Below are 27,881 nucleotides of genomic sequence, written 5' to 3'. Positions count from 1 at the left end.
CTACATATTATGTGCTTTAATTAGCGCCACTGACCTTTTGTCTTCGGTTATTCCTTGCAACATTATCGCCATAAATCAGTTTTTATCAGTCACCCCCTTATCGCGTGCTTTTGCTGTAATATCTCCTAACTTTGTATTTAACTTTCCTGCAGGCTGCAGAAAGGCATACAGTGCTGCTGCCAGCCCGCCCCATTCTTGGGGGGAATCAAAATGCACTAAGGAAAAAAAAAGCATAAAGTTATTTACATATGCGCAGTGGCAATATCGTAACCAATGAAGTGTAACTGAGGTGCGATTATTGCTAGTTGAAAACTTTTACCAATACCCCGCCATAGAGATGTGAAATACCACCTCTGTGGCAATTTTTAGTAACTCCTAAGGGAGTGTGAGTCTAATGTAAACAATGTTTGAAGGTGTGTTTGTCTGTAAACTCGGTCTGCAGTTGTGTAAGAGTTTGGCTGATGGTTGTGAGGGACAATGCACACCAGATAGGCTGTGTTCCCTCAGGGATTGTATACAGTGTTTGGAAGCTAGTGAAAAACATTCTCGAATTGGGTAAGCTGTTGTGCAAGTGCTAGTGTGAATCCCTACACCGTTTGTGGACCACTGAAGTGCTGTTGTGTCTAGAGGGATGCAAGTGGTACTCAAGTGCAATGTTTACTGATGTATGTTGTGTTTAGCTATTTTCTGCCAGAAATTATTGAAGGAGACTAGGGCAGTACACTGAGTGTTGATGAAAGTGTGGGAGGTTAACTCGTTTATATATCAGTGCCGGCATTGTACTTTCGTTGTTTTGTCTTGTGTTGGTCATTAGATACATGTTTGATCTTTTATGAATATGGCTGTGTGTACAGGTCGATAATTAGCACTGATGACTGTGGAATTGCTGTTGATAGCAGTAGGAAATGAATTTGTTTACACGTTTAAGGTGACTGATGTGTATGCACAGTCACATAGATGACAGAGTCTTGCCTGATGTGTGCTACACCTCACAGGTGTAACTGTAATGTCATGCAAGAGTTTGGCTCACTTTGAGAATACATACATTTCCTGTAGTGTGCAGAGCAGATGGATTGACAGAAGAGTTAGTGCTAGTAAGTGGTTGGATAGCAGCAAATGCAGTCTGTGGTGTTGAGTGTGGTATTGTGATTGCATATGTAGCATACTTGTTTCAGCTGCAGGCTACAGGTAGGGCATGTTTCTCATGCAGTGCAGAATTTGGTCTACTCAAGGCATGGTGTTTTCATTTCCATCAGTGCAATTCGTGTGTCTGTCGTAGTATTCCTTGGACTGTGGATTTGCTGTTCATGTGTGACAGAGGCTTCAGTGTAATAGTTGGTGCTTATTTATGGTCCGTTTTGCCATGAGAATGTATGTTACACCGTGTGGCATACTGAAAAGAAAGGTCTCACATTGTCTTGTGGGGTAGGATTAGTATCCATGATACTGAATATAAACCAATGTAAGCATTAAAAAATGCAGGGGTATAAAAGGCATTGGTGAGAATTCTAGCAGAAGCCATACATTTTTTATGATCAAGGGCAGTTGGCTTCTGATGGCACCTTTTTTTTCTGCATCTCACCGTTTGTGGGTGTGACTGTTCCCTGTATGTAAGGTGGGCAAAATTAGCTGCCCACTATATTACAAGGTGGGTGCCATAGAAAAATGTCTCGTATTGTTTGTATCTGTTGTAGGTGGTTGGCACTGAAGATTCCTTTTTAGCACACAATCACATATTTTCATTTTTGTCATGCAATATGCAAGATTGGGTCAATGAGACAAGAGGCAGGGTAGGGAGCCGGAGAGTTCTTTATGATTTTTTTTTTTTTTTTTTTTTTTTTTGGAAAGAACATAATCAACGGTAGATGAGCCCAAGACTTAATTTTTCTGCGGGTGTATTTGGCACCATATGGAAGAAGCTTGTATGTTTAATGCTACATTATATGTTCCCATAATAATGAAGCATTGCACTGACTGAAGAGGGTGCTTAACTAGCGAGGCGACACATTTCAATGACTTAAACGAATTTGTAAATGGCATTTCATTGTGGTTGCAAGGTGTCTGAACCCTAAGACCAAGTTTTCATCTGTGAACAGCCATCAGTCTTTCGGCAAGAAACGGGAAAAAATTCATATAAGAGCGAAATACACGACACACCCTATTGCTTAGGAATGTGAAGTTTATTAAGTTGTCAGTTTGCTTGGTATCCAATATTAGCCAGCAGTCGTAAAGTAAGAAAATGGAAGCAGAAATTGTAGTGGGGGTAGCTGTGTTTACTAGATGAGGTAGTACCACTTTTGTCAGTGTGGGGCTAAGAGAAGCGAGCGCGCAGAAGCGCCCCTGTCGACAGCGGGAGAACTACTGTGCAGTTTACAGCGCCAAGATGGCGGAAGGTAGCTAGGCAAGGAAGGATTATACAGAAGGAGCGAAAAACAAACAGTTAGCGTCTGGGGACTGTGTGTTTCATATGTCTGCGTGTGTATTTCTGTATTTGTGTGCAGCAGGCGACTTGTGCAGTGTTGGGAGATACTGATAGATGAGAAGTGATACGAGTACCCATAGGTGGTTGCGTCAGGCGTCAGGTATAAATACTAGCTCTAGGTGCAAGGTTGTTTACCTTTGCGCAGTGGCAATATCGTAACCAGTGAAGTGTAACTGAGGTGCGATTATTGCTAGTTGAAAACTTTTACCAATACCCCGCCATAGAGATGTGAAATACCACCTCTGTGGCAATTTTTAGTAACTCCGAAGGGAGTGTGAGTCTAATGTAAACAATGTTTGAAGGTGTGTTTGTCTGTAAACTCGGTCTGCAGTTGTGTAAGAGTTTGGCTGATGGTTGTGAGGGATAATGCACACCAGATAGGCTGTGTTCCCTCAGGGATTGTATACAGTGTTTGGAAGCTAGTGAAAAACATTCTCGAATTGGGTAAGCTGTTGTGCAAGTGCTAGTGTGAATCCCTACACCGTTTGTGGACCACTGAAGAGCTGTTGTGTCTAGAGGGATGCAAGTGGTACTCAAGTGCAATGTTTACTGATGTATGTTGTGTTTAGCTATTTTCTGCCAGAAATTATTGAAGGAGACTAGGGCAGTACACTGAGTGTTGATGAAAGTGTGGGAGGTTAACTCGTTTATATATCAGTGCCGGCATTGTACTTTCGTTGTTTTGTCTTGTGTTGGTCATTAGATACATGTTTGATCTTTTATGAATATGGCTGTGTGTACAGGTCGATAATTAGCACTGATGACTGTGGAATTGCTGTTGATAGCAGTAGGAAATGAATTTGTTTACACGTTTAAGGTGACTGATGTGTATGCACAGTCACATAGATGACAGAGTCTTGCCTGATGTGTGCTACACCTCACAGGTGTAACTGTAATGTCATGCAAGAGTTTGGCTCACTTTGAGAATACATACATTTCCTGTAGTGTGCAGAGCAGATGGATTGACAGAAGAGTTAGTGCTAGTAAGTGGTTGGATAGCAGCAAATGCAGTCTGTGGTGTTGAGTGTGGTATTGTGATTGCATATGTAGCATACTTGTTTCAGCTGCAGGCTACAGGTAGGGCATGTTTCTCATGCAGTGCAGAATTTGGTCTACTCAAGGCATGGTGTTTTCATTTCCATCAGTGCAATTCGTGTGTCTGTCGTAGTATTCCTTGGACTGTGGATTTGCTGTTCATGTGTGACAGAGGCTTTAGTGTAATAGTTGGTGCTTATTTATGGTCCGTTTTGCCATGAGAATGTATGTTACACCGTGTGGCATACTGAAAAGAAAGGTCTCACATTGTCTTGTGGGGTAGGATTAGTATCCATGATACTGAATATAAACCAACGTAAGCATTAAAAAATGCAGGGGTATAAAAGGCATTGGTGAGAATTCTAGCAGAAGCCATACATTTTTTATGATCAAGGGCAGTTGGCTTCTGATGGCACCTTTTTTTTCTGCATCTCACCGTTTGTGGGTGTGACTGTTCCCTGTATGTAAGGTGGGCAAAATTAGCTGCCCACTATATTACAAGGTGGGTGCCATAGAAAAATGTCTCGTATTGTTTGTATCTGTTATAGGTGGTTGGCACTGAAGATTCCTTTTTAGCACACAATCACATATTTTCATTTTTGTCATGCAATATGCAAGATTGGGTCAATGAGACAAGAGGCAGGGTAGGGAGCCGGATAGTTCTTTATGATTTTTTTTTTTTTTTTTTGGAAAGAACAATCAACGGTAGATGAGCCCAAGACTTAATTTTTCTGCGGGTGTATTTGGCACCATATGGAAGAAGCTTGTATGTTTAATGCTACATTATATGTTGCCATAATTATGAAGCATTGCACTGACTGAAGAGGGTGCTTAACTAGCGAGACGACACATTTCAATGACTTAAGCGAATTTGTAAATGGCATTTCATTGTGGTTGCAAGGTGTCTGATCCCTAAGACCAAGTTTTCATCTGTGAACAGTCATCAGTCTTTCGGCAAGAAACGGGAAAAATTTCACATAAGAGCGAAATACACGACACACCCTATTGCTTAGGAATGTGAAGTTTATTAAGTTGTCAGTTTGCTTGGTATCCAATATTAGCCAGCTTGGTATCCAATATTAGCCAGCAGTCGTAAAGTAAGAAAATGGAAGCAGAAATTGTAGTGGGGGTAGCTGTGTTTACTAGATGAGGTAGTACCACTTTTGTCAGTGTGGGGCTAAGAGAAGCGAGCGCGCAGAAGCGCCCCTGTCGGCCAGCGGGAGAACTACTGTGCAGTTTACAGCGCCAAGATGGCGGAAGGTAGCTAGGCAAGGAAGGATTATACAGAAGGAGCGAAAAACAAACAGTTAGCGTCTGGGGACTGTGTGTTTCATATGTCTGCGTGTGTATTTCTGTATTTGTGTGCAGCAGGCGACTTGTGCAGTGTTGGGAGATACTGATAGATGAGAAGTGATACGAGTACCCATAGGTGGTTGCGTCAGGCGTCAGGTATAAATAGTAGCTCTAGGTGCAATGTTGTTTACCTTTGCGCAGTGGCAATATCGTAACCAGTGAAGTGTAACTGAGGTGCGATTATTGCTAGTTGAAAACTTTTACCAATACCCCGCCATAGAGATGTGAAATACCACCTCTGTGGCAATTTTTAGTAACTCCTAAGGGAGTGTGAGTCTAATGTAAACAATGTTTGAAGGTGTGTTTGTCTGTAAACTCGGTCTGCCGTTGTGTAAGAGTTTGGCTGATGGTTGTGAGGGACAATGCACACCAGATAGGCTGTGTTCCCTCAGGGATTGTATACAGTGTTTGGAAGCTAGTGAAAAACATTCTCGAATTGGGTAAGCTGTTGTGCAAGTGCTAGTGTGAATCCCTACACCGTTTGTGGACCACTGAAGTGCTGTTGTGTCTAGAGGGATGCAAGTGGTACTCAAGTGCAATGTTTACTGATGTATGTTGTGTTTAGCTATTTTCTGCCAGAAATTATTGAAGGAGACTAGGGCAGTACACTGAGTGTTGATGAAAGTGTGGGAGGTTAACTCGTTTATATATCAGTGCCGGCATTGTACTTTCGTTGTTTTGTCTTGTGTTGGTCATTAGATACATGTTTGATCTTTTATGAATATGGCTGTGTGTACAGGTCGATAATTAGCACTGATGACTGTGGAATTGCTGTTGATAGCAGTAGGAAATGAATTTGTTTACACGTTTAAGGTGACTGATGTGTATGCACAGTCACATAGATGACAGAGTCTTGCCTGATGTGTGCTACACCTCACAGGTGTAACTGTAATGTCATGCAAGAGTTTGGCTCACTTTGAGATTACATACATTTCCTGTAGTGTGCAGAGCAGATGGATTGACAGAAGAGTTAGTGCTAGTAAGTGGTTGGATAGCAGCAAATGCAGTCTGTGGTGTTGAGTGTGGTATTGTGATTGCATATGTAGCATACTTGTTTCAGCTGCAGGCTACAGGTAGGGCATGTTTCTCATGCAGTGCAGAATTTGGTCTACTCAAGGCATGGTGTTTTCATTTCCATCAGTGCAATTCGTGTGTCTGTCGTAGTATTCCTTGGACTGTGGATTTGCTGTTCATGTGTGACAGAGGCTTTAGTGTAATAGTTGGTGCTTATTTATGGTCCGTTTTGCCATGAGAATGTATGTTACACCGTGTGGCATACTGAAAAGAAAGGTCTCACATTGTCTTGTGGGGTAGGATTAGTATCCATGATACTGAATATAAACCAACGTAAGCATTAAAAAATGCAGGGGTATAAAAGGCATTGGTGAGAATTCTAGCAGAAGCCATACATTTTTTATGATCAAGGGCAGTTGGCTTCTGATGGCACCTTTTTTTTCTGCATCTCACCGTTTGTGGGTGTGACTGTTCCCTGTATGTAAGGTGGGCAAAATTAGCTGCCCACTATATTACAAGGTGGGTGCCATAGAAAAATGTCTCGTATTGTTTGTATCTGTTATAGGTGGTTGGCACTGAAGATTCCTTTTTAGCACACAATCACATATTTTCATTTTTGTCATGCAATATGCAAGATTGGGTCAATGAGACAAGAGGCAGGGTAGGGAGCCGGATAGTTCTTTATGATTTTTTTTTGGAAAGAACAATCAACGGTAGATGAGCCCAAGACTTAATTTTTCTGCGGGTGTATTTGGCACCATATGGAAGAAGCTTGTATGTTTAATGCTACATTATATGTTCCCATAATTATGAAGCATTGCACTGACTGAAGAGGGTGCTTAACTAGCGAGACGACACATTTCAATGACTTAAGCGAATTTGTAAATGGCATTTCATTGTGGTTGCAAGGTGTCTGATCCCTAAAACCAAGTTTTCATCTGTGAACAGTCATCAGTCTTTCGGCAAGAAACGGGAAAAATTTCACATAAGAGCGAAATACACGACACACCCTATTGCTTAGGAATGTGAAGTTTATTAAGTTGTCAGTTTGCTTGGTATCCAATATTAGCCAGCTTGGTATCCAATATTAGCCAGCAGTCGTAAAGTAAGAAAAAGGAAGCAGAAATTGTAGTGGGGGTAGCTGTGTTTACTAGATGAGGTAGTACCACTTTTGTCAGTGTGGGGCTAAGAGAAGCGAGCGCGCAGAAGCGCCCCTGTCGGCCAGTGGGAGAACTACTGTGCAGTTTACAGCGCCAAGATGGCGGAAGGTAGCTAGGCAAGGAAGGATTATACAGAAGGAGCGAAAAACAAACAGTTAGCGTCTGGGGACTGTGTGTTTCATATGTCTGCGTGTGTATTTCTGTATTTGTGTGCAGCAGGCGACTTGTGCAGTGTTGGGAGATACTGATAGATGAGAAGTGATATGAGTACCCATAGGTGGTTGCGTCAGGCGTCAGGTATAAATAGTAGCTCTAGGTGCAAGGTTGTTTACCTTTGCGCAGTGGCAATATCGTAACCAGTGAAGTGTAACTGAGGTGCGATTATTGCTAGTTGAAAACTTTTACCAATACCCCGCCATAGAGATGTGAAATACCACCTCTGTGGCAATTTTTAGTAACTCCGAAGGGAGTGTGAGTCTAATGTAAACAATGTTTGAAGGTGTGTTTGTCTGTAAACTCGGTCTGCAGTTGTGTAAGAGTTTGGCTGATGGTTGTGAGGGATAATGCACACCAGATAGGCTGTGTTCCCTCAGGGATTGTATACAGTGTTTGGAAGCTAGTGAAAAACATTCTCGAATTGGGTAAGCTGTTGTGCAAGTGCTAGTGTGAATCCCTACACCGTTTGTGGACCACTGAAGAGCTGTTGTGTCTAGAGGGATGCAAGTGGTACTCAAGTGCAATGTTTACTGATGTATGTTGTGTTTAGCTATTTTCTGCCAGAAATTATTGAAGGAGACTAGGGCAGTACACTGAGTGTTGATGAAAGTGTGGGAGGTTAACTCGTTTATATATCAGTGCCGGCATTGTACTTTCGTTGTTTTGTCTTGTGTTGGTCATTAGATACATGTTTGATCTTTTATGAATATGGCTGTGTGTACAGGTCGATAATTAGCACTGATGACTGTGGAATTGCTGTTGATAGCAGTAGGAAATGAATTTGTTTACACGTTTAAGGTGACTGATGTGTATGCACAGTCACATAGATGACAGAGTCTTGCCTGATGTGTGCTACACCTCACAGGTGTAACTGTAATGTCATGCAAGAGTTTGGCTCACTTTGAGAATACATACATTTCCTGTAGTGTGCAGAGCAGATGGATTGACAGAAGAGTTAGTGCTAGTAAGTGGTTGGATAGCAGCAAATGCAGTCTGTGGTGTTGAGTGTGGTATTGTGATTGCATATGTAGCATACTTGTTTCAGCTGCAGGCTACAGGTAGGGCATGTTTCTCATGCAGTGCAGAATTTGGTCTACTCAAGGCATGGTGTTTTCATTTCCATCAGTGCAATTCGTGTGTCTGTCGTAGTATTCCTTGGACTGTGGATTTGCTGTTCATGTGTGACAGAGGCTTCAGTGTAATAGTTGGTGCTTATTTATGGTCCGTTTTGCCATGAGAATGTATGTTACACCGTGTGGCATACTGAAAAGAAAGGTCTCACATTGTCTTGTGGGGTAGGATTAGTATCCATGATACTGAATATAAACCAATGTAAGCATTAAAAAATGCAGGGGTATAAAAGGCATTGGTGAGAATTCTAGCAGAAGCCATACATTTTTTATGATCAAGGGCAGTTGGCTTCTGATGGCACCTTTTTTTTCTGCATCTCACCGTTTGTGGGTGTGACTGTTCCCTGTATGTAAGGTGGGCAAAATTAGCTGCCCACTATATTACAAGGTGGGTGCCATAGAAAAATGTCTCGTATTGTTTGTATCTGTTATAGGTGGTTGGCACTGAAGATTCCTTTTTAGCACACAATCACATATTTTCATTTTTGTCATGAAATATGCAAGATTGGGTCAATGAGACAAGAGGCAGGGTAGGGAGCCGGATAGTTCTTTATGATTTTTTTTTTTTTTTTTTGGAAAGAACAATCAACGGTAGATGAGCCCAAGACTTAATTTTTCTGCGGGTGTATTTGGCACCATATGGAAGAAGCTTGTATGTTTAATGCTACATTATATGTTGCCATAATTATGAAGCATTGCACTGACTGAAGAGGGTGCTTAACTAGCGAGACGACACATTTCAATGACTTAAGCGAATTTGTAAATGGCATTTCATTGTGGTTGCAAGGTGTCTGATCCCTAAGACCAAGTTTTCATCTGTGAACAGTCATCAGTCTTTCGGCAAGAAACGGGAAAAATTTCACATAAGAGCGAAATACACGACACACCCTATTGCTTAGGAATGTGAAGTTTATTAAGTTGTCAGTTTGCTTGGTATCCAATATTAGCCAGCTTGGTATCCAATATTAGCCAGCAGTCGTAAAGTAAGAAAATGGAAGCAGAAATTGTAGTGGGGGTAGCTGTGTTTACTAGATGAGGTAGTACCACTTTTGTCAGTGTGGGGCTAAGAGAAGCGAGCGCGCAGAAGCGCCCCTGTCGGCCAGCGGGAGAACTACTGTGCAGTTTACAGCGCCAAGATGGCGGAAGGTAGCTAGGCAAGGAAGGATTATACAGAAGGAGCGAAAAACAAACAGTTAGCGTCTGGGGACTGTGTGTTTCATATGTCTGCGTGTGTATTTCTGTATTTGTGTGCAGCAGGCGACTTGTGCAGTGTTGGGAGATACTGATAGATGAGAAGTGATATGAGTACCCATAGGTGGTTGCGTCAGGCGTCAGGTATAAATAGTAGCTCTAGGTGCAAGGTTGTTTACCTTTGCGCAGTGGCAATATCGTAACCAGTGAAGTGTAACTGAGGTGCGATTATTGCTAGTTGAAAACTTTTACCAATACCCCGCCATAGAGATGTGAAATACCACCTCTGTGGCAATTTTTAGTAACTCCGAAGGGAGTGTGAGTCTAATGTAAACAATGTTTGAAGGTGTGTTTGTCTGTAAACTCGGTCTGCAGTTGTGTAAGAGTTTGGCTGATGGTTGTGAGGGATAATGCACACCAGATAGGCTGTGTTCCCTCAGGGATTGTATACAGTGTTTGGAAGCTAGTGAAAAACATTCTCGAATTGGGTAAGCTGTTGTGCAAGTGCTAGTGTGAATCCCTACACCGTTTGTGGACCACTGAAGAGCTGTTGTGTCTAGAGGGATGCAAGTGGTACTCAAGTGCAATGTTTACTGATGTATGTTGTGTTTAGCTATTTTCTGCCAGAAATTATTGAAGGAGACTAGGGCAGTACACTGAGTGTTGATGAAAGTGTGGGAGGTTAACTCGTTTATATATCAGTGCCGGCATTGTACTTTCGTTGTTTTGTCTTGTGTTGGTCATTAGATACATGTTTGATCTTTTATGAATATGGCTGTGTGTACAGGTCGATAATTAGCACTGATGACTGTGGAATTGCTGTTGATAGCAGTAGGAAATGAATTTGTTTACACGTTTAAGGTGACTGATGTGTATGCACAGTCACATAGATGACAGAGTCTTGCCTGATGTGTGCTACACCTCACAGGTGTAACTGTAATGTCATGCAAGAGTTTGGCTCACTTTGAGAATACATACATTTCCTGTAGTGTGCAGAGCAGATGGATTGACAGAAGAGTTAGTGCTAGTAAGTGGTTGGATAGCAGCAAATGCAGTCTGTGGTGTTGAGTGTGGTATTGTGATTGCATATGTAGCATACTTGTTTCAGCTGCAGGCTACAGGTAGGGCATGTTTCTCATGCAGTGCAGAATTTGGTCTACTCAAGGCATGGTGTTTTCATTTCCATCAGTGCAATTCGTGTGTCTGTCGTAGTATTCCTTGGACTGTGGATTTGCTGTTCATGTGTGACAGAGGCTTCAGTGTAATAGTTGGTGCTTATTTATGGTCCGTTTTGCCATGAGAATGTATGTTACACCGTGTGGCATACTGAAAAGAAAGGTCTCACATTGTCTTGTGGGGTAGGATTAGTATCCATGATACTGAATATAAACCAATGTAAGCATTAAAAAATGCAGGGGTATAAAAGGCATTGGTGAGAATTCTAGCAGAAGCCATACATTTTTTATGATCAAGGGCAGTTGGCTTCTGATGGCACCTTTTTTTTCTGCATCTCACCGTTTGTGGGTGTGACTGTTCCCTGTATGTAAGGTGGGCAAAATTAGCTGCCCACTATATTACAAGGTGGGTGCCATAGAAAAATGTCTCGTATTGTTTGTATCTGTTATAGGTGGTTGGCACTGAAGATTCCTTTTTAGCACACAATCACATATTTTCATTTTTGTCATGCAATATGCAAGATTGGGTCAATGAGACAAGAGGCAGGGTAGGGAGCCGGATAGTTCTTTATGATTTTTTTTTTTTTTTTTTTGGAAAGAACAATCAACGGTAGATGAGCCCAAGACTTAATTTTTCTGCGGGTGTATTTGGCACCATATGGAAGAAGCTTGTATGTTTAATGCTACATTATATGTTCCCATAATTATGAAGCATTGCACTGACTGAAGAGGGTGCTTAACAAGCGAGACGACACATTTCAATGACTTAAGCGAATTTGTAAATGGCATTTCATTGTGGTTGCAAGGTGTCTGATCCCTAAAACCAAGTTTTCATCTGTGAACAGTCATCAGTCTTTCGGCAAGAAACGGGAAAAATTTCACATAAGAGCGAAATACACGACACACCCTATTGCTGAGGAATGTGTAGTTTATTAAGTTGTCAGTTTGCTTGGTATCCAATATTAGCCAGCTTGGTATCCAATATTAGCCAGCAGTCGTAAAGTAAGAAAAAGGAAGCAGAAATTGTAGTGGGGGTAGCTGTGTTTACTAGATGAGGTAGTACCACTTTTGTCAGTGTGGGGCTAAGAGAAGCGAGCGCGCAGAAGCGCCCCTGTCGGCCAGTGGGAGAACTACTGTGCAGTTTACAGCGCCAAGATGGCGGAAGGTAGCTAGGCAAGGAAGGATTATACAGAAGGAGCGAAAAACAAACAGTTAGCGTCTGGGGACTGTGTGTTTCATATGTCTGCGTGTGTATTTCTGTATTTGTGTGCAGCAGGCGACTTGTGCAGTGTTGGGAGATACTGATAGATGAGAAGTGATATGAGTACCCATAGGTGGTTGCGTCAGGCGTCAGGTATAAATAGTAGCTCTAGGTGCAAGGTTGTTTACCTTTGCGCAGTGGCAATATCGTAACCAGTGAAGTGTAACTGAGGTGCGATTATTGCTAGTTGAAAACTTTTACCAATACCCCGCCATAGAGATGTGAAATACCACCTCTGTGGCAATTTTTAGTAACTCCGAAGGGAGTGTGAGTCTAATGTAAACAATGTTTGAAGGTGTGTTTGTCTGTAAACTCGGTCTGCAGTTGTGTAAGAGTTTGGCTGATGGTTGTGAGGGATAATGCACACCAGATAGGCTGTGTTCCCTCAGGGATTGTATACAGTGTTTGGAAGCTAGTGAAAAACATTCTCGAATTGGGTAAGCTGTTGTGCAAGTGCTAGTGTGAATCCCTACACCGTTTGTGGACCACTGAAGAGCTGTTGTGTCTAGAGGGATGCAAGTGGTACTCAAGTGCAATGTTTACTGATGTATGTTGTGTTTAGCTATTTTCTGCCAGAAATTATTGAAGGAGACTAGGGCAGTACACTGAGTGTTGATGAAAGTGTGGGAGGTTAACTCGTTTATATATCAGTGCCGGCATTGTACTTTCGTTGTTTTGTCTTGTGTTGGTCATTAGATACATGTTTGATCTTTTATGAATATGGCTGTGTGTACAGGTCGATAATTAGCACTGATGACTGTGGAATTGCTGTTGATAGCAGTAGGAAATGAATTTGTTTACACGTTTAAGGTGACTGATGTGTATGCACAGTCACATAGATGACAGAGTCTTGCCTGATGTGTGCTACACCTCACAGGTGTAACTGTAATGTCATGCAAGAGTTTGGCTCACTTTGAGAATACATACATTTCCTGTAGTGTGCAGAGCAGATGGATTGACAGAAGAGTTAGTGCTAGTAAGTGGTTGGATAGCAGCAAATGCAGTCTGTGGTGTTGAGTGTGGTATTGTGATTGCATATGTAGCATACTTGTTTCAGCTGCAGGCTACAGGTAGGGCATGTTTCTCATGCAGTGCAGAATTTGGTCTACTCAAGGCATGGTGTTTTCATTTCCATCAGTGCAATTCGTGTGTCTGTCGTAGTATTCCTTGGACTGTGGATTTGCTGTTCATGTGTGACAGAGGCTTCAGTGTAATAGTTGGTGCTTATTTATGGTCCGTTTTGCCATGAGAATGTATGTTACACCGTGTGGCATACTGAAAAGAAAGGTCTCACATTGTCTTGTGGGGTAGGATTAGTATCCATGATACTGAATATAAACCAATGTAAGCATTAAAAAATGCAGGGGTATAAAAGGCATTGGTGAGAATTCTAGCAGAAGCCATACATTTTTTATGATCAAGGGCAGTTGGCTTCTGATGGCACCTTTTTTTTCTGCATCTCACCGTTTGTGGGTGTGACTGTTCCCTGTATGTAAGGTGGGCAAAATTAGCTGCCCACTATATTACAAGGTGGGTGCCATAGAAAAATGTCTCGTATTGTTTGTATCTGTTATAGGTGGTTGGCACTGAAGATTCCTTTTTAGCACACAATCACATATTTTCATTTTTGTCATGCAATATGCAAGATTGGGTCAATGAGACAAGAGGCAGGGTAGGGAGCCGGATAGTTCTTTATGATTTTTTTTTTTTTTTTTTTGGAAAGAACAATCAACGGTAGATGAGCCCAAGACTTAATTTTTCTGCGGGTGTATTTGGCACCATATGGAAGAAGCTTGTATGTTTATTGCTACATTATATGTTCCCACAATTATGAAGCATTGCACTGACTGAAGAGGGTGCTTAACAAGCGAGACGACACATTTCAATGACTTAAGCGAATTTGTAAATGGCATTTCATTGTGGTTGCAAGGTGTCTGATCCCTAAAACCAAGTTTTCATCTGTGAACAGTCATCAGTCTTTCGGCAAGAAACGGGAAAAATTTCACATAAGAGCGAAATACACGACACACCCTATTGCTTAGGAATGTGAAGTTTATTAAGTTGTCAGTTTGCTTGGTATCCAATATTAGCCAGCTTGGTATCCAATATTAGCCAGCAGTCGTAAAGTAAGAAAAAGGAAGCAGAAATTGTAGTGGGGGTAGCTGTGTTTACTAGATGAGGTAGTACCACATTTGTCAGTTAGGGGCTAAGAGAAGCGAGCGCGCAGAAGCGCCCCTGTCGGCCAGTGGGAGAACTACTGTGCAGTTTACAGCGCCAAGATGGCGGAAGGTAGCTAGGCAAGGAAGGATTATACAGAAGGAGCGAAAAACAAACAGTTAGCGTCTGGGGACTGTGTGTTTCATATGTCTGCGTGTGTATTTCTGTATTTGTGTGCAGCAGGCGACTTGTGCAGTGTTGGGAGATACTGATAGATGAGAAGTGATATGAGTACCCATAGGTGGTTGCGTCAGGCGTCAGGTATAAATAGCAGCTCTAGGTGCAAGGTTGTTTACCTTTGCGCAGTGGCAATATCGTAACCAGTGAAGTGTAACTGAGGTGCGATTATTGCTAGTTGAAAACTTTTACCAATACCCCGCCATAGAGATGTGAAATACCACCTCTGTGGCAATTTTTAGTAACTCCTAAGGGAGTGTGAGTCTAATGTAAACAATGTTTGAAGGTGTGTTTGTCTGTAAACTCGGTCTGCAGTTGTGTAAGAGTTTGGCTGATGGTTGTGAGGGATAATGCACACCAGATAGGCTGTGTTCCCTCAGGGATTGTATACAGTGTTTGGAAGCTAGTGAAAAACATTCTCGAATTGGGTAAGCTGTTGTGCAAGTGCTAGTGTGAATCCCTACACCGTTTGTGGACCACTGAAGAGCTGTTGTGTCTAGAGGGATGCAAGTGGTACTCAAGTGCAATGTTTACTGATGTATGTTGTGTTTAGCTATTTTCTGCCAGAAATTATTGAAGGAGACTAGGGCAGTACACTGAGTGTTGATGAAAGTGTGGGAGGTTAACTCGTTTATATATCAGTGCCGGCATTGTACTTTCGTTGTTTTGTCTTGTGTTGGTCATTAGATACATGTTTGATCTTTTATGAATATGGCTGTGTGTACAGGTCGATAATTAGCACTGATGACTGTGGAATTGCTGTTGATAGCAGTAGGAAATGAATTTGTTTACACGTTTAAGGTGACTGATGTGTATGCACAGTCACATAGATGACAGAGTCTTGCCTGATGTGTGCTACACCTCACAGGTGTAACTGTAATGTCATGCAAGAGTTTGGCTCACTTTGAGAATACATACATTTCCTGTAGTGTGCAGAGCAGATGGATTGACAGAAGAGTTAGTGCTAGTAAGTGGTTGGATAGCAGCAAATGCAGTCTGTGGTGTTGAGTGTGGTATTGTGATTGCATATGTAGCATACTTGTTTCAGCTGCAGGCTACAGGTAGGGCATGTTTCTCATGCAGTGCAGAATTTGGTCTACTCAAGGCATGGTGTTTTCATTTCCATCAGTGCAATTCGTGTGTCTGTCGTAGTATTCCTTGGACTGTGGATTTGCTGTTCATGTGTGACAGAGGCTTCAGTGTAATAGTTGGTGCTTATTTATGGTCCGTTTTGCCATGAGAATGTATGTTACACCGTGTGGCATACTGAAAAGAAAGGTCTCACATTGTCTTGTGGGGTAGGATTAGTATCCATGATACTGAATATAAACCAATGTAAGCATTAAAAAATGCAGGGGTATAAAAGGCATTGGTGAGAATTCTAGCAGAAGCCATACATTTTTTATGATCAAGGGCAGTTGGCTTCTGATGGCACCTTTTTTTTCTGCATCTCACCGTTTGTGGGTGTGACTGTTCCCTGTATGTAAGGTGGGCAAAATTAGCTGCCCACTATATTACAAGGTGGGTGCCATAGAAAAATGTCTCGTATTGTTTGTATCTGTTATAGGTGGTTGGCACTGAAGATTCCTTTTTAGCACACAATCACATATTTTCATTTTTGTCATGCAATATGCAAGATTGGGTCAATGAGACAAGAGGCAGGGTAGGGAGCCGGATAGTTCTTTATGATTTTTTTTTTTTTTTTTGGAAAGAACAATCAACGGTAGATGAGCCCAAGGTTTAATTTTTCTGCGGGTGTATTTGGCACCATATGGAAGAAGCTTGTATGTTTAATGCTACATTATATGTTCCCATAATTATGAAGCATTGCACTGACTGAAGAGGGTGCTTAACAAGCGAGACGACGCATTTCAATGACTTAAGCGAATTTGTAAATGGCATTTCATTGTGGTTGCAAGGTGTCTGATCCCTAAAACCAAGTTTTCATCTGTGAACAGTCATCAGTCTTTCGGCAAGAAACGGGAAAAATTTCACATAAGAGCGAAATACACGACACACCCTATTGCTGAGGAATGTGTAGTTTATTAAGTTGTCAGTTTGCTTGGTATCCAATATTAGCCAGCTTGGTATCCAATATTAGCCAGCAGTCGTAAAGTAAGAAAAAGGAAGCAGAAATTGTAGTGGGGGTAGCTGTGTTTACTAGATGAGGTAGTACCACTTTTGTCAGTGTGGGGCTAAGAGAAGCGAGCGCGCAGAAGCGCCCCTGTCGGCCAGTGGGAGAACTACTGTGCAGTTTACAGCGCCAAGATGGCGGAAGGTAGCTAGGCAAGGAAGGATTATACAGAAGGAGCGAAAAACAAACAGTTAGCGTCTGGGGACTGTGTGTTTCATATGTCTGCGTGTGTATTTCTGTATTTGTGTGCAGCAGGCGACTTGTGCAGTGTTGGGAGATACTGATAGATGAGAAGTGATATGAGTACCCATAGGTGGTTGCGTCAGGCGTCAGGTATAAATAGTAGCTCTAGGTGCAAGGTTGTTTACCTTTGCGCAGTGGCAATATCGTAACCAGTGAAGTGTAACTGAGGTGCGATTATTGCTAGTTGAAAACTTTTACCAATACCCCGCCATAGAGATGTGAAATACCACCTCTGTGGCAATTTTTAGTAACTCCGAAGGGAGTGTGAGTCTAATGTAAACAATGTTTGAAGGTGTGTTTGTCTGTAAACTCGGTCTGCAGTTGTGTAAGAGTTTGGCTGATGGTTGTGAGGGATAATGCACACCAGATAGGCTGTGTTCCCTCAGGGATTGTATACAGTGTTTGGAAGCTAGTGAAAAACATTCTCGAATTGGGTAAGCTGTTGTGCAAGTGCTAGTGTGAATCCCTACACCGTTTGTGGACCACTGAAGAGCTGTTGTGTCTAGAGGGATGCAAGTGGTACTCAAGTGCAATGTTTACTGATGTATGTTGTGTTTAGCTATTTTCTGCCAGAAATTATTGAAGGAGACTAGGGCAGTACACTGAGTGTTGATGAAAGTGTGGGAGGTTAACTCGTTTATATATCAGTGCCGGCATTGTACTTTCGTTGTTTTGTCTTGTGTTGGTCATTAGATACATGTTTGATCTTTTATGAATATGGCTGTGTGTACAGGTCGATAATTAGCACTGATGACTGTGGAATTGCTGTTGATAGCAGTAGGAAATGAATTTGTTTACACGTTTAAGGTGACTGATGTGTATGCACAGTCACATAGATGACAGAGTCTTGCCTGATGTGTGCTACACCTCACAGGTGTAACTGTAATGTCATGCAAGAGTTTGGCTCACTTTGAGAATACATACATTTCCTGTAGTGTGCAGAGCAGATGGATTGACAGAAGAGTTAGTGCTAGTAAGTGGTTGGATAGCAGCAAATGCAGTCTGTGGTGTTGAGTGTGGTATTGTGATTGCATATGTAGCATACTTGTTTCAGCTGCAGGCTACAGGTAGGGCATGTTTCTCATGCAGTGCAGAATTTGGTCTACTCAAGGCATGGTGTTTTCATTTCCATCAGTGCAATTCGTGTGTCTGTCGTAGTATTCCTTGGACTGTGGATTTGCTGTTCATGTGTGACAGAGGCTTCAGTGTAATAGTTGGTGCTTATTTATGGTCCGTTTTGCCATGAGAATGTATGTTACACCGTGTGGCATACTGAAAAGAAAGGTCTCACATTGTCTTGTGGGGTAGGATTAGTATCCATGATACTGAATATAAACCAATGTAAGCATTAAAAAATGCAGGGGTATAAAAGGCATTGGTGAGAATTCTAGCAGAAGCCATACATTTTTTATGATCAAGGGCAGTTGGCTTCTGATGGCACCTTTTTTTTCTGCATCTCACCGTTTGTGGGTGTGACTGTTCCCTGTATGTAAGGTGGGCAAAATTAGCTGCCCACTATATTACAAGGTGGGTGCCATAGAAAAATGTCTCGTATTGTTTGTATCTGTTATAGGTGGTTGGCACTGAAGATTCCTTTTTACCACACAATCACATATTTTCATTTTTGTCATGAAATATGCAAGATTGGGTCAATGAGACAAGAGGCAGGGTAGGGAGCCGGATAGTTCTTTATGATTTTTTTTTTTTTTTTTTTGGAAAGAACAATCAACGGTAGATGAGCCCAAGACTTAATTTTTCTGCGGGTGTATTTGGCACCATATGGAAGAAGCTTGTATGTTTAATGCTACATTATATGTTGCCATAATTATGAAGCATTGCACTGACTGAAGAGGGTGCTTAACTAGCGAGACGACACATTTCAATGACTTAAGCGAATTTGTAAATGGCATTTCATTGTGGTTGCAAGGTGTCTGATCCCTAAGACCAAGTTTTCATCTGTGAACAGTCATCAGTCTTTCGGCAAGAAACGGGAAAAATTTCACATAAGAGCGAAATACACGACACACCCTATTGCTTAGGAATGTGAAGTTTATTAAGTTGTCAGTTTGCTTGGTATCCAATATTAGCCAGCTTGGTATCCAATATTAGCCAGCAGTCGTAAAGTAAGAAAATGGAAGCAGAAATTGTAGTGGGGGTAGCTGTGTTTACTAGATGAGGTAGTACCACTTTTGTCAGTGTGGGGCTAAGAGAAGCGAGCGCGCAGAAGCGCCCCTGTCGGCCAGCGGGAGAACTACTGTGCAGTTTACAGCGCCAAGATGGCGGAAGGTAGCTAGGCAAGGAAGGATTATACAGAAGGAGCGAAAAACAAACAGTTAGCGTCTGGGGACTGTGTGTTTCATATGTCTGCGTGTGTATTTCTGTATTTGTGTGCAGCAGGCGACTTGTGCAGTGTTGGGAGATACTGATAGATGAGAAGTGATATGAGTACCCATAGGTGGTTGCGTCAGGCGTCAGGTATAAATAGTAGCTCTAGGTGCAAGGTTGTTTACCTTTGCGCAGTGGCAATATCGTAACCAGTGAAGTGTAACTGAGGTGCGATTATTGCTAGTTGAAAACTTTTACCAATACCCCGCCATAGAGATGTGAAATACCACCTCTGTGGCAATTTTTAGTAACTCCGAAGGGAGTGTGAGTCTAATGTAAACAATGTTTGAAGGTGTGTTTGTCTGTAAACTCGGTCTGCAGTTGTGTAAGAGTTTGGCTGATGGTTGTGAGGGATAATGCACACCAGATAGGCTGTGTTCCCTCAGGGATTGTATACAGTGTTTGGAAGCTAGTGAAAAACATTCTCGAATTGGGTAAGCTGTTGTGCAAGTGCTAGTGTGAATCCCTACACCGTTTGTGGACCACTGAAGAGCTGTTGTGTCTAGAGGGATGCAAGTGGTACTCAAGTGCAATGTTTACTGATGTATGTTGTGTTTAGCTATTTTCTGCCAGAAATTATTGAAGGAGACTAGGGCAGTACACTGAGTGTTGATGAAAGTGTGGGAGGTTAACTCGTTTATATATCAGTGCCGGCATTGTACTTTCGTTGTTTTGTCTTGTGTTGGTCATTAGATACATGTTTGATCTTTTATGAATATGGCTGTGTGTACAGGTCGATAATTAGCACTGATGACTGTGGAATTGCTGTTGATAGCAGTAGGAAATGAATTTGTTTACACGTTTAAGGTGACTGATGTGTATGCACAGTCACATAGATGACAGAGTCTTGCCTGATGTGTGCTACACCTCACAGGTGTAACTGTAATGTCATGCAAGAGTTTGGCTCACTTTGAGAATACATACATTTCCTGTAGTGTGCAGAGCAGATGGATTGACAGAAGAGTTAGTGCTAGTAAGTGGTTGGATAGCAGCAAATGCAGTCTGTGGTGTTGAGTGTGGTATTGTGATTGCATATGTAGCATACTTGTTTCAGCTGCAGGCTACAGGTAGGGCATGTTTCTCATGCAGTGCAGAATTTGGTCTACTCAAGGCATGGTGTTTTCATTTCCATCAGTGCAATTCGTGTGTCTGTCGTAGTATTCCTTGGACTGTGGATTTGCTGTTCATGTGTGACAGAGGCTTCAGTGTAATAGTTGGTGCTTATTTATGGTCCGTTTTGCCATGAGAATGTATGTTACACCGTGTGGCATACTGAAAAGAAAGGTCTCACATTGTCTTGTGGGGTAGGATTAGTATCCATGATACTGAATATAAACCAATGTAAGCATTAAAAAATGCAGGGGTATAAAAGGCATTGGTGAGAATTCTAGCAGAAGCCATACATTTTTTATGATCAAGGGCAGTTGGCTTCTGATGGCACCTTTTTTTTCTGCATCTCACCGTTTGTGGGTGTGACTGTTCCCTGTATGTAAGGTGGGCAAAATTAGCTGCCCACTATATTACAAGGTGGGTGCCATAGAAAAATGTCTCGTATTGTTTGTATCTGTTATAGGTGGTTGGCACTGAAGATTCCTTTTTAGCACACAATCACATATTTTCATTTTTGTCATGCAATATGCAAGATTGGGTCAATGAGACAAGAGGCAGGGTAGGGAGCCGGATAGTTCTTTATGATTTTTTTTTTTTTTTTTTTGGAAAGAACAATCAACGGTAGATGAGCCCAAGACTTAATTTTTCTGCGGGTGTATTTGGCACCATATGGAAGAAGCTTGTATGTTTATTGCTACATTATATGTTCCCACAATTATGAAGCATTGCACTGACTGAAGAGGGTGCTTAACAAGCGAGACGACACATTTCAATGACTTAAGCGAATTTGTAAATGGCATTTCATTGTGGTTGCAAGGTGTCTGATCCCTAAAACCAAGTTTTCATCTGTGAACAGTCATCAGTCTTTCGGCAAGAAACGGGAAAAATTTCACATAAGAGCGAAATACACGACACACCCTATTGCTTAGGAATGTGAAGTTTATTAAGTTGTCAGTTTGCTTGGTATCCAATATTAGCCAGCTTGGTATCCAATATTAGCCAGCAGTCGTAAAGTAAGAAAAAGGAAGCAGAAATTGTAGTGGGGGTAGCTGTGTTTACTAGATGAGGTAGTACCACATTTGTCAGTGTGGGGCTAAGAGAAGCGAGCGCGCAGAAGCGCCCCTGTCGGCCAGTGGGAGAACTACTGTGCAGTTTACAGCGCCAAGATGGCGGAAGGTAGCTAGGCAAGGAAGGATTATACAGAAGGAGCGAAAAACAAACAGTTAGCGTCTGGGGACTGTGTGTTTCATATGTCTGCGTGTGTATTTCTGTATTTGTGTGCAGCAGGCGACTTGTGCAGTGTTGGGAGATACTGATAGATGAGAAGTGATATGAGTACCCATAGGTGGTTGCGTCAGGCGTCAGGTATAAATAGCAGCTCTAGGTGCAAGGTTGTTTACCTTTGCGCAGTGGCAATATCGTAACCAGTGAAGTGTAACTGAGGTGCGATTATTGCTAGTTGAAAACTTTTACCAATACCCCGCCATAGAGATGTGAAATACCACCTCTGTGGCAATTTTTAGTAACTCCGAAGGGAGTGTGAGTCTAATGTAAACAATGTTTGAAGGTGTGTTTGTCTGTAAACTCGGTCTGCAGTTGTGTAAGAGTTTGGCTGATGGTTGTGAGGGATAATGCACACCAGATAGGCTGTGTTCCCTCAGGGATTGTATACAGTGTTTGGAAGCTAGTGAAAAACATTCTCGAATTGGGTAAGCTGTTGTGCAAGTGCTAGTGTGAATCCCTACACCGTTTGTGGACCACTGAAGAGCTGTTGTGTCTAGAGGGATGCAAGTGGTACTCAAGTGCAATGTTTACTGATGTATGTTGTGTTTAGCTATTTTCTGCCAGAAATTATTGAAGGAGACTAGGGCAGTACACTGAGTGTTGATGAAAGTGTGGGAGGTTAACTCGTTTATATATCAGTGCCGGCATTGTACTTTCGTTGTTTTGTCTTGTGTTGGTCATTAGATACATGTTTGATCTTTTATGAATATGGCTGTGTGTACAGGTCGATAATTAGCACTGATGACTGTGGAATTGCTGTTGATAGCAGTAGGAAATGAATTTGTTTACACGTTTAAGGTGACTGATGTGTATGCACAGTCACATAGATGACAGAGTCTTGCCTGATGTGTGCTACACCTCACAGGTGTAACTGTAATGTCATGCAAGAGTTTGGCTCACTTTGAGAATACATACATTTCCTGTAGTGTGCAGAGCAGATGGATTGACAGAAGAGTTAGTGCTAGTAAGTGGTTGGATAGCAGCAAATGCAGTCTGTGGTGTTGAGTGTGGTATTGTGATTGCATATGTAGCATACTTGTTTCAGCTGCAGGCTACAGGTAGGGCATGTTTCTCATGCAGTGCAGAATTTGGTCTACTCAAGGCATGGTGTTTTCATTTCCATCAGTGCAATTCGTGTGTCTGTCGTAGTATTCCTTGGACTGTGGATTTGCTGTTCATGTGTGACAGAGGCTTCAGTGTAATAGTTGGTGCTTATTTATGGTCCGTTTTGCCATGAGAATGTATGTTACACCGTGTGGCATACTGAAAAGAAAGGTCTCACATTGTCTTGTGGGGTAGGATTAGTATCCATGATACTGAATATAAACCAATGTAAGCATTAAAAAATGCAGGGGTATAAAAGGCATTGGTGAGAATTCTAGCAGAAGCCATACATTTTTTATGATCAAGGGCAGTTGGCTTCTGATGGCACCTTTTTTTTCTGCATCTCACCGTTTGTGGGTGTGACTGTTCCCTGTATGTAAGGTGGGCAAAATTAGCTGCCCACTATATTACAAGGTGGGTGCCATAGAAAAATGTCTCGTATTGTTTGTATCTGTTATAGGTGGTTGGCACTGAAGATTCCTTTTTAGCACACAATCACATATTTTCATTTTTGTCATGCAATATGCAAGATTGGGTCAATGAGACAAGAGGCAGGGTAGGGAGCCGGATAGTTCTTTATGATTTTTTTTTTTTTTTTTTGGAAAGAACAATCAACGGTAGATGAGCCCAAGACTTAATTTTTCTGCGGGTGTATTTGGCACCATATGGAAGAAGCTTGTATGTTTAATGCTACATTATATGTTCCCATAATTATGAAGCATTGCACTGACTGAAGAGGGTGCTTAACAAGCGAGACGACACATTTCAATGACTTAAGCGAATTTGTAAATGGCATTTCATTGTGGTTGCAAGGTGTCTGATCCCTAAAACCAAGTTTTCATCTGTGAACAGTCATCAGTCTTTCGGCAAGAAACGGGAAAAATTTCACATAAGAGCGAAATACACGACACACCCTATTGCTTAGGAATGTGAAGTTTATTAAGTTGTCAGTTTGCTTGGTATCCAATATTAGCCAGCTTGGTATCCAATATTAGCCAGCAGTCGTAAAGTAAGAAAAAGGAAGCAGAAATTGTAGTGGGGGTAGCTGTGTTTACTAGATGAGGTAGTACCACTTTTGTCAGTGTGGGGCTAAGAGAAGCGAGCGCGCAGAAGCGCCCCTGTCGGCCAGTGGGAGAACTACTGTGCAGTTTACAGCGCCAAGATGGCGGAAGGTAGCTAGGCAAGGAAGGATTATACAGAAGGAGCGAAAAACAAACAGTTAGCGTCTGGGGACTGTGTGTTTCATATGTCTGCGTGTGTATTTCTGTATTTGTGTGCAGCAGGCGACTTGTGCAGTGTTGGGAGATACTGATAGATGAGAAGTGATATGAGTACCCATAGGTGGTTGCGTCAGGCGTCAGGTATAAATAGCAGCTCTAGGTGCAAGGTTGTTTACCTTTGCGCAGTGGCAATATCGTAACCAGTGAAGTGTAACTGAGGTGCGATTATTGCTAGTTGAAAACTTTTACCAATACCCCGCCATAGAGATGTGAAATACCACCTCTGTGGCAATTTTTAGTAATTCCGAAGGGAGTGTGAGTCTAATGTAAACAATGTTTGAAGGTGTGTTTGTCTGTAAACTCGGTCTGCAGTTGTGTAAGAGTTTGGCTGATGGTTGTGAGGGATAATGCACACCAGATAGGCTGTGTTCCCTCAGGGATTGTATACAGTGTTTGGAAGCTAGTGAAAAACATTCTCGAATTGGGTAAGCTGTTGTGCAATTGCTAGTGTGAATCCCTACACCGTTTGTGGACCACTGAAGAGCTGTTGTGTCTAGAGGGATGCAAGTGGTACTCAAGTGCAATGTTTACTGATGTATGTTGTGTTTAGCTATTTTCTGCCAGAAATTATTGAAGGAGACTAGGGCAGTACACTGAGTGTTGATGAAAGTGTGGGAGGTTAACTCGTTTATATATCAGTGCCGGCATTGTACTTTCGTTGTTTTGTCTTGTGTTGGTCATTAGATACATGTTTGATCTTTTATGAATATGGCTGTGTGTACAGGTCGATAATTAGCACTGATGACTGTGGAATTGCTGTTGATAGCAGTAGGAAATGAATTTGTTTACACGTTTAAGGTGACTGATGTGTATGCACAGTCACATAGATGACAGAGTCTTGCCTGATGTGTGCTACACCTCACAGGTGTAACTGTAATGTCATGCAAGAGTTTGGCTCACTTTGAGAATACATACATTTCCTGTAGTGTGCAGAGCAGATGGATTGACAGAAGAGTTAGTGCTAGTAAGTGGTTGGATAGCAGCAAATGCAGTCTGTGGTGTTGAGTGTGGTATTGTGATTGCATATGTAGCATACTTGTTTCAGCTGCAGGCTACAGGTAGGGCATGTTTCTCATGCAGTGCAGAATTTGGTCTACTCAAGGCATGGTGTTTTCATTTCCATCAGTGCAATTCGTGTGTCTGTCGTAGTATTCCTTGGACTGTGGATTTGCTGTTCATGTGTGACAGAGGCTTTAGTGTAATAGTTGGTGCTTATTTATGGTCCGTTTTGCCATGAGAATGTATGTTACACCGTGTGGCATACTGAAAAGAAAGGTCTCACATTGTCTTGTGGGGTAGGATTAGTATCCATGATACTGAATATAAACCAACGTAAGCATTAAAAATGCAGGGGTATAAAAGGCATTGGTGAGAATTCTAGCAGAAGCCATACATTTTTTATGATCAAGGGCAGTTGGCTTCTGATGGCACCTTTTTTTTCTGCATCTCACCGTTTGTGGGTGTGACTGTTCCCTGTATGTAAGGTGGGCAAAATTAGCTGCCCACTATATTACAAGGTGGGTGCCATAGAAAAATGTCTCGTATTGTTTGTATCTGTTATAGGTGGTTGGCACTGAAGATTCCTTTTTAGCACACAATCACATATTTTCATTTTTGTCATGCAATATGCAAGATTGGGTCAATGAGACAAGAGGCAGGGTAGGGAGCCGGATAGTTCTTTATGATTTTTTTTTTTTTTTTTTGTAAAGAACAATCAACGGTAGATGAGCCCAAGACTTAATTTTTCTGCGGGTGTATTTGGCACCATATGGAAGAAGCTTGTATGTTTAATGCTACATTATATGTTGCCATAATTATGTAGCATTGCACTGACTGAAGAGGGTGCTTAACTAGCGAGACGACACATTTCAATGACTTATGCGAATTTGTAAATGGCATTTCATTGTGGTTGCAAGGTGTCTGATCCCTAAGACCAAGTTTTCATCTGTGAACAGTCATCAGTCTTTCGGCAAGAAACGGGAAAAATTTCACATAAGAGCGAAATACACGACACACCCTATTGCTTAGGAATGTGAAGTTTATTAAGTTGTCAGTTTGCTTGGTATCCAATATTAGCCAGCTTGGTATCCAATATTAGCCAGCAGTCGTAAAGTAAGAAAATGGAAGCAGAAATTGTAGTGGGGGTAGCTGTGTTTACTAGATGAGGTAGTACCACTTTTGTCAGTGTGGGGCTAAGAGAAGCGAGCGCGCAGAAGTGCCCCTGTCGGCCAGTGGGAGAACTACTGTGCAGTTTACAGCGCCAAGATGGCGGAAGGTAGCTAGGCAAGGAAGGATTATACAGAAGGAGCGAAAAACAAACAGTTAGCGTCTGGGGACTGTGTGTTTCATATGTCTGCGTGTGTATTTCTGTATTTGTGTGCAGCAGGCGACTTGTGCAGTGTTGGGAGATACTGATAGATGAGAAGTGATATGAGTACCCATAGGTGGTTGCGTCAGGCGTCAGGTATAAATAGTAGCTCTAGGTGCAAGGTTGTTTACCTTTGCGCAGTGGCAATATCGTAACCAGTGAAGTGTAACTGAGGTGCGATTATTGCTAGTTGAAAACTTTTACCAATACCCCGCCATAGAGATGTGAAATACCACCTCTGTGGCAATTTTTAGTAACTCCTAAGGGAGTGTGAGTCTAATGTAAACAATGTTTGAAGGTGTGTTTGTCTGTAAACTCGGTCTGCAGTTGTGTAAGAGTTTGGCTGATAGTTGTGAGGGACAATGCAAACCAGATAGGCTGTGTTCCCTCAGGGATTGTATACAGTGTTTGGAAGCTAGTGAAAAACATTCTCGAATTGGGTAAGCTGTTGTGCAAGTGCTAGTGTGAATCCCTACACCGTTTGTGGACCACTGAAGTGCTGTTGTGTCTAGAGGGATGCAAGTGGTACTCAAGTGCAATGTTTACTGATGTATGTTGTGTTTAGCTATTTTCTGCCAGAAATTATTGAAGGAGACTAGGGCAGTACACTGAGTGTTGATGAAAGTGTGGGAGGTTAACTCGTTTATATATCAGTGCCGGCATTGTACTTTCGTTGTTTTGTCTTGTGTTGGTCATTAGATACATGTTTGATCTTTTATGAATATGGCTGTGTGTACAGGTCGATAATTAGCACTGATGACTGTGGAATTGCTGTTGATAGCAGTAGGAAATGAATTTGTTTACACGTTTAAGGTGACTGATGTGTATGCACAGTCACATAGATGACAGAGTCTTGCCTGATGTGTGCTACACCTCACAGGTGTAACTGTAATGTCATGCAAGAGTTTGGCTCACTTTGAGAATACATACATTTCCTGTAGTGTGCAGAGCAGATGGATTGACAGAAGAGTTAGTGCTAGTAAGTGGTTGGATAGCAGCAAATGCAGTCTGTGGTGTTGAGTGTGGTATTGTGATTGCATATGTAGCATACTTGTTTCAGCTGCAGGCTACAGGTAGGGCATGTTTCTCATGCAGTGCAGAATTTGGTCTACTCAAGGCATGGTGTTTTCATTTCCATCAGTGCAATTCGTGTGTCTGTCGTAGTATTCCTTGGACTGTGGATTTGCTGTTCATGTGTGACAGAGGCTTTAGTGTAATAGTTGGTGCTTATTTATGGTCCGTTTTGCCATGAGAATGTATGTTACACCGTGTGGCATACTGAAAAGAAAGGTCTCACATTGTCTTGTGGGGTAGGATTAGTATCCATGATACTGAATATAAACCAATGTAAGCATTAAAAAATGCAGGGGTGTAAAAGGCATTGGTGAGAATTCTAGCAGAAGCCATACATTTTTTATGATCAAGGGCAGTTGGCTTCTGATGGCACCTTTTTTTTCTGCATCTCACCGTTTGTGGGTGTGACTGTTCCCTGTATGTAAGGTGGGCAAAATTAGCTGCCCACTATATTACAAGGTGGGTGCCATAGAAAAATGTCTCGTATT

At 42.0% G+C, this 27,881-nt stretch overlaps 12 non-coding genes across 12 annotated transcripts; all 12 read left to right on the top strand.

The window, feature by feature from the left end:
- Positions 1-244: 244 nt before the first annotated feature.
- LOC124551530 lies at positions 245-384 on the top strand. The gene has a single exon (XR_006967893.1). It is a non-coding gene; the product is annotated as a U4 spliceosomal RNA (small nuclear RNA).
- Positions 385-2,615: 2,231 nt separating this feature from the next.
- On the top strand, positions 2,616-2,755 carry LOC124551527. Its single transcript, XR_006967890.1, has one exon. It is a non-coding gene; the product is annotated as a U4 spliceosomal RNA (small nuclear RNA).
- A 2,244-nt stretch (positions 2,756-4,999) lies between these two features.
- LOC124551517 lies at positions 5,000-5,139 on the top strand. Its single transcript, XR_006967881.1, has one exon. It is a non-coding gene; the product is annotated as a U4 spliceosomal RNA (small nuclear RNA).
- A 2,235-nt stretch (positions 5,140-7,374) lies between these two features.
- On the top strand, positions 7,375-7,514 carry LOC124551526. Its single transcript, XR_006967889.1, has one exon. It is a non-coding gene; the product is annotated as a U4 spliceosomal RNA (small nuclear RNA).
- A 2,244-nt stretch (positions 7,515-9,758) lies between these two features.
- On the top strand, positions 9,759-9,898 carry LOC124551524. The gene has a single exon (XR_006967888.1). It is a non-coding gene; the product is annotated as a U4 spliceosomal RNA (small nuclear RNA).
- Positions 9,899-12,143: 2,245 nt separating this feature from the next.
- Positions 12,144-12,283, top strand: LOC124551523. The gene has a single exon (XR_006967887.1). It is a non-coding gene; the product is annotated as a U4 spliceosomal RNA (small nuclear RNA).
- Positions 12,284-14,528: 2,245 nt separating this feature from the next.
- On the top strand, positions 14,529-14,668 carry LOC124551516. The gene has a single exon (XR_006967880.1). It is a non-coding gene; the product is annotated as a U4 spliceosomal RNA (small nuclear RNA).
- Positions 14,669-16,911: 2,243 nt separating this feature from the next.
- Positions 16,912-17,051, top strand: LOC124551522. Its single transcript, XR_006967886.1, has one exon. It is a non-coding gene; the product is annotated as a U4 spliceosomal RNA (small nuclear RNA).
- Positions 17,052-19,296: 2,245 nt separating this feature from the next.
- LOC124551521 lies at positions 19,297-19,436 on the top strand. Its single transcript, XR_006967885.1, has one exon. It is a non-coding gene; the product is annotated as a U4 spliceosomal RNA (small nuclear RNA).
- A 2,245-nt stretch (positions 19,437-21,681) lies between these two features.
- On the top strand, positions 21,682-21,821 carry LOC124551520. Its single transcript, XR_006967884.1, has one exon. It is a non-coding gene; the product is annotated as a U4 spliceosomal RNA (small nuclear RNA).
- A 2,244-nt stretch (positions 21,822-24,065) lies between these two features.
- On the top strand, positions 24,066-24,205 carry LOC124551528. The gene has a single exon (XR_006967891.1). It is a non-coding gene; the product is annotated as a U4 spliceosomal RNA (small nuclear RNA).
- Positions 24,206-26,448: 2,243 nt separating this feature from the next.
- On the top strand, positions 26,449-26,588 carry LOC124551515. Its single transcript, XR_006967879.1, has one exon. It is a non-coding gene; the product is annotated as a U4 spliceosomal RNA (small nuclear RNA).
- Positions 26,589-27,881: the final 1,293 nt, after the last annotated feature.

The sequence above is a fragment of the Schistocerca americana genome, chromosome 9, assembly GCF_021461395.2.
Source record: "Schistocerca americana isolate TAMUIC-IGC-003095 chromosome 9, iqSchAmer2.1, whole genome shotgun sequence".
Taxonomy (NCBI): domain Eukaryota; kingdom Metazoa; phylum Arthropoda; class Insecta; order Orthoptera; family Acrididae; genus Schistocerca; species Schistocerca americana.
Note: the sequence above shows the minus strand (reverse complement) of the source record. Positions and strands in the feature narration are given on the sequence as shown.